This window comes from Halyomorpha halys, unplaced genomic scaffold, assembly GCF_000696795.3.
Source record: "Halyomorpha halys isolate HHAL.00 unplaced genomic scaffold, Hhal_1.1 Scaffold550.1, whole genome shotgun sequence".
In the NCBI taxonomy this organism is placed as follows: Eukaryota; Metazoa; Arthropoda; class Insecta; order Hemiptera; family Pentatomidae; genus Halyomorpha; species Halyomorpha halys.
Window position 1 is genome coordinate 104,096 of NW_027112242.1, and position 14,313 is coordinate 118,408.

General features: G+C 28.5%; 1 protein-coding gene and 1 long non-coding RNA gene across 3 annotated transcripts in view; one reads left to right on the top strand and one right to left on the bottom strand.

The window, feature by feature from the left end:
- The window catches only part of raskol (Ras GTPase-activating protein raskol), a 758,358-nt gene that overhangs the window by 80,641 nt on the left and 663,404 nt on the right, over positions 1 to 14,313 (top strand). The gene's annotated exons all lie outside the window — the stretch shown is intronic.
- The window catches only part of LOC136796450 (uncharacterized), a 17,371-nt gene continuing 4,308 nt past the window's right edge, over positions 1,251 to 14,313 (bottom strand). The window contains exon 3 of the long non-coding RNA XR_010844175.1: positions 1,251 to 1,279. This is a non-coding gene — a long non-coding RNA (uncharacterized lncRNA). The remainder of the gene's footprint in view (positions 1,280 to 14,313) is intronic.

A 14,313-nucleotide genomic window follows, 5' to 3' on the forward strand; every position in this document is an offset into this window, starting at 1 on the left:
AACAACAATGACATTTATGGATTTCACAAAATAAGTAATTAACTTCTAAAAAGAAAAGAAAAGGATGAAGAGAAAGAGAGAAAAAAAGAAGTTAAGATCAATTTTAGAGTGACAATAACAGAACTGATAAATATAAATACTTATAAAAGGATGTCCTGCAGCAGCCCGGGCTTAGTCTTCGGGTTGTGGTTGGGTTTCCCAAGTTGTAGGTCAGTGCTCCTTTGACTGTAGGTACCTGGGTGTGGAACTTTGTGGACCTTTTTTTTTTTTTTTTTTTTTTTATGTAATCCTCCATTGTCTCTCTCTATTTGTAATTCCCGATGCAATTGGCTGTTTACTTATTTAAACAATACCTGTTGATCTTCCACAGTGGAAATTACTTGTAATTAAAGCCTGTAAATAGACTTCAAGAATAATTTCCAGGAAAGGTTTTGAGTAATTCTTTCATTATGCGTTTATGGTCTTGGAGTCTCTTACTCTAAATCCTTTCTGAGAACTGTAAAAAGCTTTCTCGGAGGCGATTGGCGCCGTGCGGGCTTGAGAAATCCAACCCCTTGCGCCGTTTTATTTACTGCCATTACTGCTTTTGTAACAGTTCAGGAAGCGAAGGGGGAAAAAAGTACAAGTAAACGCAGAAGTAAACCCAAAGTGTTACTGATCTTTTGATTTATTGTGTTTGGAATTACTATGAATTGAAATTTCCTATATCAGCAGACAGCCCAAAGTTTTCTATTATTTAAGAAAAACCTAATATTCGATACCTGTATACCAAATTCGTTTCAGCCGAAATTTTTTTTAAAATTTAGTTTTGCGCCTAAAACTGCTTTATCGATGTTGATAAAATTAATTACAGTCTTTAAAGCTCTAAAATTTTTTAGAATGAACCCTGGAGAAAAGGAAAATATGTAATGTAGGAAATAGAAACAGTATATATTTTCTATATATATTATGATTAATTTATTTATACGCTTGTAAAATAATTAATTTCTTGAATTAAAAAAAAATTATTTATTTTTTTAAATGTGTTTCTTCCAGAAAAATGTCTTATTAAGACCAGTATTAACGAAGATAAAGTATATTGTAGTTTGTATCCATGTTTTTAATGTAAGTATTTTAAAAGAATTTTACAAAGGTTCATAATGAGGTGTTGTTTACCATAGATTCAAACACAAATAATTAAAACTTAGTGAAGGTTAAAGGTTAACATTTTACGACGGTTCCCATAAACACACGTTAAATTTTTGTTACTCGTCGGAGTAATTCGTGAACTCCATGTCTCCTGGAACATTTCAGGTTCTTGTTTGAAAGATAAATAATTCACTTAACTAGCTAAAAAGTAAAATAAAAAAATATCAGCGATAATTCAGCAAACAATTTTTGTATTAGCTTTTGTAGCCAAAGGATGTCGCGTAAGGGACACAGGCAAATAATTTTTGAGTTAAAGACACCAAAACCTGACCTGACGTAGTCATAGGTCATGATGATTTTCGGAACTCAACAATACCATCCGCAAGATTTAAATGTTTAATTCTTATTTTTGTTATTATTAGAATGAAAATTGCAGATTCCGGGATACTCTTATGTTGTTTACTATTTACTTATATTATAAATAATTAGTTTAAACAATAAATCATTATGTAATAATTGTTTTTATATATTGGATCATAATCAGTTTAAGTGACTTTTTTTCTCTGTATTTATATTTAATATGAGTCTTTTTGTATTAAAATTGAAAAAAAGAAAAACAACTTTATCATCAGAACAATGATTTTATATAATTATAAACTTTTTATAAGAATTTAGATTGTTGTGTTTATGTTTATTCATGCTTCTTGATATTTATTTGGTTGCAATTGATTTCTCCCTCAGGTTTATTTGTATTCATGTTCTAATCAACGGAAGTAGTCGAATAGGGTTGAGTACCGTGAAAGTTATTGGTGACCAAAATAATAAGGGTGAAAGCCGCCTTATAAATTCACTTCGGGGAAGGGACGGCGAATTGAAGCAATTTATTGAAAGAGGGTGAGTTACTTAGCTCAGTGTTATTTAAATTTGAAATAAATACGGTTGTGTCTCTTATTCAAACCAATTTACCTCTGGTCTTTGACTTTTGCTCTTGTCGATTTGGCTCTCTGAAGGATTTCTATTATTATCCCTACATCAATAAGCTTTTTACTAAACTTGAAATAATACAATCTGCCAAACTGAAGAGCAATGAGTACTACGGATTTAAATAAACATTCCTACCATACATACATATTAACTAAAAATGAAAAGTAAATAAATAATAATAATAAAAAGTACAGTAAAATTATTGAGTATAAACTAAAATGGATAAAAATAAAATTGTATGTACACATCGTGAATAAACATAGATGAATAACTAAATTAAATAGTCGAAAATAAGAAAACATCTGAGTTTAATATTTAAAATAAAGTAAATAAAATCTTGAAAACAATTATACCTATATAAAATGTTTAAAATCTGTCCAGAGAACCCCGATTCAAGCCCTGTCACCCAAATGTGGGCAGAAATCCAAAAGTTGCCATCATTAAACAAAACCTGTTTGCTTTGTTTTATATGCATGAAATCAGCAATCTATTAACGGCAATAATATTATTATATAAAGTGAAACTTCGCTTGACACTTCTCTGTAACGGACATTTTCCTCTCCTTAGCAGATTACTTATGTTGTTATCTTTTATTTAACATCTATCTAGTAGAAACTCTCTCTATAACGGAAAAGAAAATGTAATTAGTTCAGTATTTACTGTATGTAACGGACGTCAGAAAAAAAACATGGCCAAGTCTCCAATGACTTAATAAACCAGCTTGTGTACTTTATTTCTAATAAATAATTACGTTTTTCTCCGTAGTTCGCCTTTCGTCTTGTTAATGTCAGTAGTTTTTCTACAATTTTTAAGAAAAAAAAAATAGTTCATTATTTTAATGAACTAATGTTTACACTAAAAGTTCTACATTGAATTAATTTCCTGCTATTAGTTCTCGTAAATGATTATAAAATCTCTTTAAATTTCCAGAGAACCGATTTATCTATAAATTGAATTAAAAAATTTTTTTTTTTCTATCTGGAACGTCAAAAATTATAATTATAAAAATAAATCATAAAAATATAGCATTCATAATTTTCTAATTATAGTTTTAATGTTAATCTCATTCTTACTAAGGATTTTAAGAGAGCAGCATCATTTTAAATAAAATCCCGGTGCAGTGGATTAATTTTCAATTTTTCATTATTTCAATACTTCAATACGTTTTAATTTGAGGTACAAGGTTTTAATCTGAAGCTACTTATTCAACACATGTGCTCGTCAATGAGTCGATACTTTTAAAGAACAGTTTTTCCCCCAAGGATCGAACTCCATTGATTGTATTTAGATCCCCGGTCACGTAAGGTTTTAGGCTCGTTAGCCATGTTTGGAATTAAGTGTGCTATAAGATCGACCATGTGGTGGATTTTCTTACCTAGGCCGTCGCAGCTCGGTCGTTGGGGCTCTGTGATGCCCTTATTTTCTCTCTCTTCAGGATGTGTGTTCTTTTACGCTGTTCTGTTAGATTCTCATCATTTTCTTACAAGGAAGATATAAAGTAATTACTCGGATAATTAATATGTTATTGTAGTAGAAGTTAGGAATATTGTCAGATTGTTTTTAGTATTGTATTGTAGGGAACCAGCAGAGCAGTTGTACCCATAGACTTGAGCGTTATTCTGCAAGAAACGTTGAATCTAGGAACGCAGAGATTTATGCTAGAGAGGTTGTCTTTGTATATCTTCCCTAATGTAGATGAAGGATAACATTTTTTTAATGGAAAAAGTAAAAAATTTTTTTGCGCAACCTTCCTATTCTTTTAAACTAAATATTTTTGTTAGTTGTGATTATTTGCGTAATTAATTGCGACTATCTTTTCAACGGTACGATCAATAAGTTTGTTAAGTTATCAATAAGTCCTATGGAAAATATCAAAGCAAAGTAGTGATATATTTAAATTAAATAATTCAATTATATTCCTGCTTATAAAAAAATATACATTGTACTATTTCTTTTGATGTTAGTAAAACAAAAGAAACTTACACTTGTATTATTTTAAGTACTGTGATTAACCCAGTTACAGTAACAGGTTTATAATTACAGAGGAAACAACTGAAGTAACCTTGATAACCACATTTTAACTGTCACAATACTTGCCCCTTTTTTTCCTGCGTTACTTATCTTTCGTAACGGTACATTAATTCTCCATGTGTAAGTTTTTATTTTGTCGTCGTTTAAATTCTTTCTGAACAATCAGTTGGCTTATATAATGTTTTGTATTTTGTTTTAGCGAAAACTTATTTTAATTAATTGATTCAACCTTTAATGGGTCGGCGTAGGTATGTTTTGGAATCTCGTGAAAACCTTTTTTTTTGGGTACCTATGTTTCTTACATCAAATTTGAAAAGTGGCTTTGTGTTATGCATAATAATGCAATGTTAGTTCTTAATTGTAATACTATGTACAATATAATTTGCTCTTTATGTTCCTTGGATTTTCTATTTTATTTTATAGTAAATCTTAAAAAACCGTCAACATTTTTTTGCTGCTTTCTGAAATTCACGTCTTCGGAACGCTTTGAATGGGAAAAATCATTTTAAAATTTCATTTTCCTTGATTGATAATATAACTTCGTTGGAAATTTCAGAATTTAGTACGCTAGATAAGTATTGTAAGAGGTTACAAAGTCGAAGTTCATTTCGAAATTCTCAAAACTCTCATAAAAAAAAAAAGGAGAGAGTCAGTCAGGTCTCGAATACTGTTTAGTGATTATTAAATTAAATTATGTTTATATAACCCAATTCATGTAATGATTTATTCTATTTATGAAGGAAAACAAAATCTAAGTTTTTAATGATGTCCCTCGCGATAATAGTTGTTGGATAAAAAGAGGCTTGTTTTGTGCAACTAATTGTTTGGAAATTAGGTATTAATCCATACGCTGGCCTGTAAAAATCTTTAAAATTATTTACTGAAATTTTAACGGTAAGTGAAAAGAATTATCATTCTAGAAATTTAAAAATGGAAATGTAAATGCCTCACTTCTCTGCTAAAATTAGATCAACTTGTTTTATCATATATAGGTATATTACAAGTTATATATCTTAGGTTTCTGTAGGGGAAAGTTTTAATTTAGCAATTTTATTTTGTTAATAAAAATAATCGCGACGCACATATTACAAGTTATATGTCTTAGGTTTCTGTAGGGGGAAGTTTTAATTTAGCAATTTTATTTTGTTAATAAACATAATTGTAACCCACTTATATTATTCTAATTTTAACTATTATTTTTGTTTTCAAACCCAATAAGATAAAAAAATAATAAATCTTAGATTGGATTTCGCAGGATTATATTGGTTATTGAAAATAGCATTATACCATATGAAGTTGTTAATAAAGTCATTGAGTTTGGCGTCGTTTATTGGTGTCCTCGAGATTGAGGAGCGGCAGACCTCAACTTGTTCCTGGAACAAACTTTTTTTTCCCCTTGCTACCGTTACAATTAAGTTTTGGCGTAACTTTCAATTGCCCAAGGGACCTGAAGGCACTCAGAAGTTATTCCTCTCTAAGACGGAGACTGTAATAGGTTTCCTTAAAGTATACGAGGGAGGTGTTCCTTTCTCAGGGTGCTGTATGGGAAGTTAGTGGCCGATAGTACGCTTTAGTACCTCCCTTATCACATTGGGAGCCACTGTTCTGTATCACTGAACTTCCTACCCTGCGTTATTCCTCTTCTTGAAAGCTATTCTGTCTGGATAATGTTATGGATTTTGTCAGTTATTTCTAAAATGGTATTAGTTTTATCTTAAATTCTTTATTTTACTTTAACACGTATTTTTTTTTTTTTGGTTCTATACGTTATAAGGTAGAATAAACGTTATAATAGGTTAAAATAGTGATAACCACTCATCCTCCGCCATTTTCTTAAAATTATTTTCGAGAAAACTTTAAAAGAACTTAGACAGCTATTTCTTAAGATTCATTAAGAAATATTAAAAAATTAAAATCAAGAAGTTCCAAGCGGAGAGTGATGAATTATAATCATATATTATATATACAATTGTCTAACAATAACTTTAGAAATGATGTTTTGAAATTTATCATGTATTTAAAAGGAACACATAATCAATCAATTAAACTACGAACATGACGTATATCAGATCTGGGTATAGTTAGTTATAAATAAAATTATAACTGAATTTTCATTATTTTAATGTATACTTATAAATAAACTACGTCCGTTAATAACTAGCAATTGTATACATAATAATTTTGTCTTAGTTTTATTAGTTACTAATTTTTACCTAGCTCTGGTTTATAAATTGTTAATTTTCAATTAACGACAAATTTCAGTTCTTTAGAAAATTAATCTTTCCATTTCTTTTTTTCTTACGTTTTTCATTCATTCATATCATATCATATCATCATTCATATAGACACCAACTGCAGTGTTTTTCGAAATAGTATTATACTTCAAGATAATATATGGAAAAAAAGTTTAAGTTATCTAAATATCATGTATATTTTGCAACTGAGTCTTTATCAACATACTCACAAAAACTCAAAAGGGACTAAAAATAGTTGGTATGATATAATCGAAACATCAATTCTCAAATTACTAAATAACGGCAAATAACTAACTAGTGACCGTTTTACCAGTTTAGGGATCATTAAGACCGAAACAATACATAAATCCCATCAACAAATTTAAAAAAATGTTAATTAATTGAAGACAGGACATCACTAAAATACAACTCAAGAGCTGTTGGGTGTCATTTTGATTGAAACTAGAATAATACAATTATGAAAATAATGTAAATCCGGTTTTATACTTCTGGAGGTTTTATACAAAATAATGTAAATCCGGTTTTATACTTCTGGAGATTCTATAGAAAATAATCTAAATCCGGTTTTATACTTCTGGAGGCAAGAAATTTGGGTTATCCACCTGGTTAACAACCTATGCAGCCAGAGTGTGAAGGTCGAGACGTTTGTGCTGTCAGCCATCACAGGTCCCAAGTAGTTTTTGTAGTTTACTGTTCTAACCATCACGACAAATTAAATTTTAAAATATAGTGATAGAGCCTATAAATTAAATTAACTAAATAAAATAGAAACATATAAAGAGAATGATAAAAACCTATAAAAATTGGTAATTGGAATATACTTTATAAATACTATTTTTCTGAAAGTTTTATGCGGTCGTCATAGGTTCTAAAAATAACTCATTTTTTTTATCAGTGTAATGCTTTTAATATAAGGCTGTGAAGAATTAAAAATATTAAGTTACTTTGAGTCATATTGTAGATTGGTTTTAAGGGTGGAAAACTGCTGATAATTATATATGACTTTTAAATTTACTAAATGTTTTGTCAGTTAAATTCAGAGGAAATATGAATCAACATTATTTGAAATAAACTAAGATATTATACGAAACTGTATCAATTCTAATAATAGGTTGGCGTGGTTTATTGTTAAATTAGGTTTTTTTTTTATTTTTAGATTTTTTACGAATATAAAATTTTTATTATTAAAAGTTAATTAAACAGTCTAAGGAAAAAACCTTTAATCATTAAGCCCATATTCGTTAATGCTAAAATATATAATGATGAAATCTTATCACGATTTTATTCAGTATATTTTCCACACTTCAGCTTTTTTTTTTTTTTTTTGGCATTTTCATCTTCAGCCAAGCAATTAATAGCAATATTAAGTATGAGTGAAAAACTTCTTAATTTATATATTTTTAACTGTATTATGATATTTTAATACAAATCTTTTGTAAAATATTAAGTTGTACATTGTAAATATAAAAGCTTTGAGGAAAAACTCATCTATGTTAAAAAATAAAAAATGAGGAGAATGAACAGAATTTTAAATAAATTATTACGAATACTTGTAAGAGTTTTATTTTATGACGGATGCAGATGGATATGGCTAATAGAAAAGGTTACAGAAGTGTGGAATATATGTATACTATAACTGTAAGTTTTTATTATTGTATAATTTTATATAAGGAAAGTGTTCTCAATGTGGTTCAAAAGATGTTTTCTTTTACCTTTTTATTTATATTCAATAAAAAATGAAGCCGAATCTGATCCCTAATACTTTTGATATTAATGAATTTACTTTAAAGAAAAATACTCCATGTTATTTTTGTTTCTGGCTCTGGTTTACTTATGTAAATATTATTATGCGTTCTGTTGTAAAATAAATTATGTGAACCACATAGTTTCCGAATTTAAAGTTTGTATAGGTATTGTATCTGTGGTTATATTATATTAATAATTCTCACTCCCCGTTTTCCTTCAAATTTACACTATTGGACAGTTTTATTATTATTAATTTTCTGCATATATTTTCGTGATGCATTTCTTTTGTTGTTTTTTATTTCTATATTCTTACATATAAGTATTTTTTTGACAATTATCAACCAATTTAAATTTTTATTACCGATCATTGTAACTTGAGTTTGGAAAGAACTCAATCAATATTCCTTGCAAATACTGTTGCTGAGCCAGTGTTGTATCATTGGAAACGTGACAGACTTGGATCGGGGTCAATAACAATCCAGGTCGTCGATGGGGTGTTACTGTAATATGATTATTATGCGGCCTCGGAATGTGGGCTTGTTTATATTTAAGGTATTTCCGCTAGTATAGCTATATTTTTCTATCTAAGTGCTCTAATTTATGAAATATCACCACTCTTTGTTGAACATCGTATCTTTATGGTTGGTAAGATCTAGGGAGCCAGAAAATGGTGGAAATTGGTTAAATGGTCTATACGGGATGGACCGTCGGAATGGTTTACCCAGCAAAATATTAATTTGTTCCTAAGAGTAGATTAAAGGTTTAATTATTTCATTAAACCACCTGTTGAGGTTGTTCCTTAGATTCCAATAACTGTTGTGAATTACTTAGAAGTTTATGAGGCAGTGTATGATCCCACAACTTGACGGATATATTACGTATTACGTAATGGCTCTCATTCTACGCAGAATTTACTGTTCTTTAATCTGTTGCATTATAACTTTTAGTTTGTTACATTGTCGCTAGAATCCACCATTTTAGATTTATATTTAAAAAAAACCAAAAGACTGACCTAAAATTTTGAAATTTATTGCTTTATCGAACCAATTAACTAGATAGTAATCTTCGTTTTTTTGATAAATTAGAAAATAAAAAAGGTGGTTTTTTTTAATTCGTGCTTCTGTCTGTTCCTTGGTGTTCCTAAATGTAGTATCCTCGGTCCCATCCTCTACATAATCTATACAGCCAACATCCCAACCAATCTTGACAATATCCTCAACACGTATGCCTACGACACGTGCGTGCTCGCAGTTAATAATTGCATCTCAAACTCTCCAATCCGATATCACAACTTGGAACCCTCACACAAGATTGAAAAGACACGTCGGTTCCGACTCTGACAGCACTTACTAGACAAGCGGTCTTAACTTTCAATACATTACAAAAGACTGATCTAAATGACTATAATAAGGTCTATCTGGACATACGGAGTTAAGCTTTGGGACTCCACTAAACCTTCGAATTCCTCTCGTATCCCATCCTAACAATCTGAAATCCTAAAATCCTCCTCAATTCAATATTCCTTTATTTGTCACAAATAAAATTATCCATAAAGACCTTAATGTTCCACATGTAACTGATTTAGCCGGAACCACATATCAATCCTTCCATAATAAACTCCCTAACCACCCCACTAGATTTTAACTTTACTTCCGCTTTCATTCCTGACAGTCCTCCCAGACACCTGAAAAGAAGATGGCCTCTAGTCCTTCTGATGTAGAAATATTATTAGAGTGCTACCAATGGGTAGATTCTCTACACGCCTGTATCATATAACTATGATCTTACATCAAATTTACCAGATGTGTATCAATTTAATTATTACCAGATATGTAAATAAATTTGTAAATATCATTAAGTAAATAAATAAAGAAAAATGTTTGATGGTTTACGGTTTCCGGCATACTAGTTGACTGAATTAATAAGTTATGGTAAAACTGCCGATATGACCACATTTCAAATGTAATTTATATTTTTTTATTTTATCTTATTTCTGTATATATTAAACCTTAACGACATATTTAATTTTAGTTTCCTTCTGTTAAAAATTGTTAGTTATTTAGGTTTAATTAAAAAAATATTGCCTAAACAAAATTAGTTTGTCAATTTCGGTCATTAATTAGTATTTTTTACAAACCTTTTGGTATTAAAACTATACAAAGCCAGTTAAAATTCGACAGAACTACTTAGTGTGGTTAATTTCTGGTTAAACAAATGGGAAAAAAATGGGTTGTTACATTCCGCATCATCATCTGTCTAAGGTAGTTTTATTTTTTTATTTCGTCCCTCTGAAAATTCATTACTTTATTTTATATACTTTCAATGTTTTAAATTTTCATTTGAAAAGGTATTTTTGTTTTGCTTTATTTATTCAAAAATTAACTTTTGTGAAAAATTGAGGTGGTTTTAAACATATGATCAGTTATAACGATCAACAAACTAATTAAATGTTTGCTATTAATTGAATTCATTCTGATCCCATTAATTGATAACAGCCTAAGCTAGTTACCCTTTTGACATTATGTATGGCTTTCAGGTATGTACTGCCTTTGAACTCATCTTGAATGCAGCCGGTTATTATCAAGGGGTTTCATTGCAGGATTGGTTTCTATGTACCTGTCCTTCTCTTAAGGTTCTCTTCTTCTTTACGAGGCAATGAAATGAAGTCTAAATGTTTATAAAGGACTCGAAGAGAGCATAATTAGTGTTTCGATGGTGAGGTACCATTATCTCTTACGTGCAAATTAATTAACTTTACAGAACGGATAAATAACTGCTTCTCATTGGTTTTAATTTTATGATATATAATTTGCTATCTCATTGTAGAATTTAAATATTGTCTTCAAATTTTTGATATGATTTATTTAAAAATTGTAAGTGTGCTTACTCAAAAAAGAATTTTTAACTTTATATTGAAATCTCCTAATTTGAAATCAATACTCAATTTGTTAAAATTATCGAATAAACTTGGGCGTATTAAACGTCTCGTTATTTTGTAATACCATAGGTAATAGTTGCTATACAGTTATTATAAATAATGATTGATCATATTTATGAAATTTAATTTTACATTTTTATGATCAGATGGCAAAATATTGTATTGGGGTTGTCACATTTTATGATTGGATTTATTTTTAAAATGCGCGAGACCTAATATAATTGTTTTTTTTTTAAATATTTATTTATTGCTATTTACAACTATACATTATAATACATTTAGTATATCTGATCTAAGTTAAATTAGAGTGTTACAGGCGTGTAGAGAAACTACCCATTGGTAGTACTCTAATGACATTTTACATTAGCTGGTCTCGTGGCCATATTCTTATCAGGCGCCTCGGAGGATTGTCAGGAAGGGAAGAGGATGCAAGGTTAGCAACTAGGGGGTTTGAGTGGTTAGGGAGTAACATAAATTTATTTTTTGAAAATATGATGAGTTATCAAACATAATATTATAACAAATCCTTTTTTATCCAAAAATGCCCCACAACCAAAATCAATACCTCTTAGTATATATAGTATTATACTGAAAAATATTTTTTGTTAATTTTGCAGATAGTAACTTTTTTACAAAGAACAAATCAGACCTATTCATCAAAAATGTTCATTTTGTTAAAATATTATAAGTATTTTAAATCAGGTATTGATTCATTTTTTTACTGTAATTGTTAGGGATTTTATTTTTGTTTCACATATTTTGTTCTACATATATATACCCTTCCTAGGAATATTTTACGTTTTTTACAATTTAAACTAATTTTATTTTGCATATTTATGAATATTTCATTGTTTTTACATATTTGTTTTCCATACATTTTTCTTAAATGTCTGTTTTTCCTATCTAATCAGAATGTTTTTTTTTTTTTAATTGCAACAATCTTTTTGTAAATAATTAAAAATGAAATAAGTTCATAGATAAAAATTACAAAAAGATAAAAAAAATAAAAAAAAAGTGTTTAAAATAAGTATGTACTGTTATAAAATTTGATTAGTTTAGTCACTGCAATTTAGTTATTGTAGAACGGTAGTCTATACAAATCATTTTTGTAATATTTGTCAACGATTTGCTATTAAAAACTTAAGAATGCATCTCGTTCCCAAATTTATTAATGTTAAAAATAAAGTTGGTAAAGTATAATAAACGTTAGAATTAATCATATTATGTTCTTTTTTAAAACTTTCTTTTAACTATTATAGGACTTTTATACAGTACTTTATTTTATTTTTTGCTCTTGTTTTTTTATTAAATATTTCAATGTTTTAAGTACATATTTATATAAAAATAAACTCATATTTAAATACATTTATTGTCTGTTTTATCATACAAAAATTCCATCCCTAGTAATTATGTAAAAGCTCCTTATAAATTTATAGGTTATTATATTCGAGGTTACTAAGAATATTAACTACGTTGCAAAGTTATCTATAGATAAGCTCATCTGGTTTCAGTTAGTTTTAGTGCTGGAAAAAAAAAATAGGTCAAACTGAAAGTTCTGGGGGCTTAAAAAGTATTAAGAGATTATCTCAAGTGGCAGGGCATGTTCAATCTTTTTAAGGTAATTGAATTTTCCACTTCTTATCGCTCAATAAGCACACTTCTTATCTATTCAATGAATATTTAATTATTTGGTGATTATATTATTAGTAAACATATTACGATATTAAAATTACATCCGCTCTCTTTTGTTGTTAGAATAATATGTTTTTAATTCATTATCTCCTATGGCAACCGATTATTAATCGCGGAGTCTATGACCCATTAGTTCTATACATGTTCTGGTCGATTATTTTTATTTAAATCCTTTATCATTTAGAAATATATGCTTAACTTATTAGTGGGACTCATTTTTCTTCAAGGGAAAGTAAAGATATTTTTGTTAAAATTGGTCTGAGTTACTTAGTATAATATTTAATTTTTATTAGAAAAATTGTCATATATATTTATTTATTTGTTATATATATTTTTCAGTTTATTGTCTCAATTTTCAATGCACTTGACTGTGATCAATAAGATATAATTGACTTGACAGAACTAATTTTATCTTAGAATATGTTATCACGTCGGTCTGTGTAAACTGCACTATTTTTACCTCTTCACTGCTGAATGTAGGATAAGTAAAAGTTTAATCTTGCTGACGAATTCCATGGAGATAATTTTTTATTTGAATCATAGAAGTTAATTGTTTTATTCGATCAATTCAAAACTTTTTAGGCTATATTTTTGGTCTAGAAAAGAGTAGGTTACCAAATGTTGTGCAGTTCTAAATACTTCAGATTACATCGCATTTTGTTCATTTTCAAACAAAATTCATTTTACACCGGAATGAATTATTTTTACTAGAGATCTAAATTTTAAATTTATTGGACCATAAAGGTCCTTGTCAATAATTTATACTCCTTTAATTTTTTTTTAATTCTTTGTCTTAATTATAATATGTGCGTATACAAATTTTTTAGTCTTCTTAAATTCAAATAACACTTTTATTATAAGTTTAGCTTTTGTGATGAGCTGGAGAAGAGAAATATGAGGTGAATGAGAGAATAAAAAAGACACAGGACAAAAAATATCAATGGCTATATAATTGTTGGTTTTAATAGTTTAGTTACGATAGTTAGATTAGTTACTGTTTTGTGATATTTAGGTCTGATGAAAAGGAAAAGAAAAATATTATATCTCAAAAAGGTTCTATAGGTATGCTGTCATGTAGCAACCTAATATATTTGGCCAGTACTGCTTAAAGAAATAAAGCATTTCTTTGTAGTTGTTCTTTGCAATGGAATTCGTTCATGAGATATGGGCTTTTGTAGGGTTCAAAACGAATTTATTCTGAAATGGACAAAATGTATTTTGATCTGGAGCTCTTAAATTAAAATAATACAATGTCTTTGTGTTTCCGAAAATAGTGATTTTATTATAATATTTATAGATTTTTTAAAATGTATTTAATGAAATTTACAACTGAGTTACATTCATACATCTAGTAAATGCACGTCATAGTACTTCTGTATTAAAGTACATTTAGAAAATGTATTACTTTATAGATTGAGGTTATGAAATTAATTTTGTTGACTGAAAATTAAATTTTTTTTCTTTAAATTTCTCTGGACCTAAATTGAGCCGTTCTATTCTAATGTGGTGTGAGTCAAATTGGAATTTTGTGTTTTATAT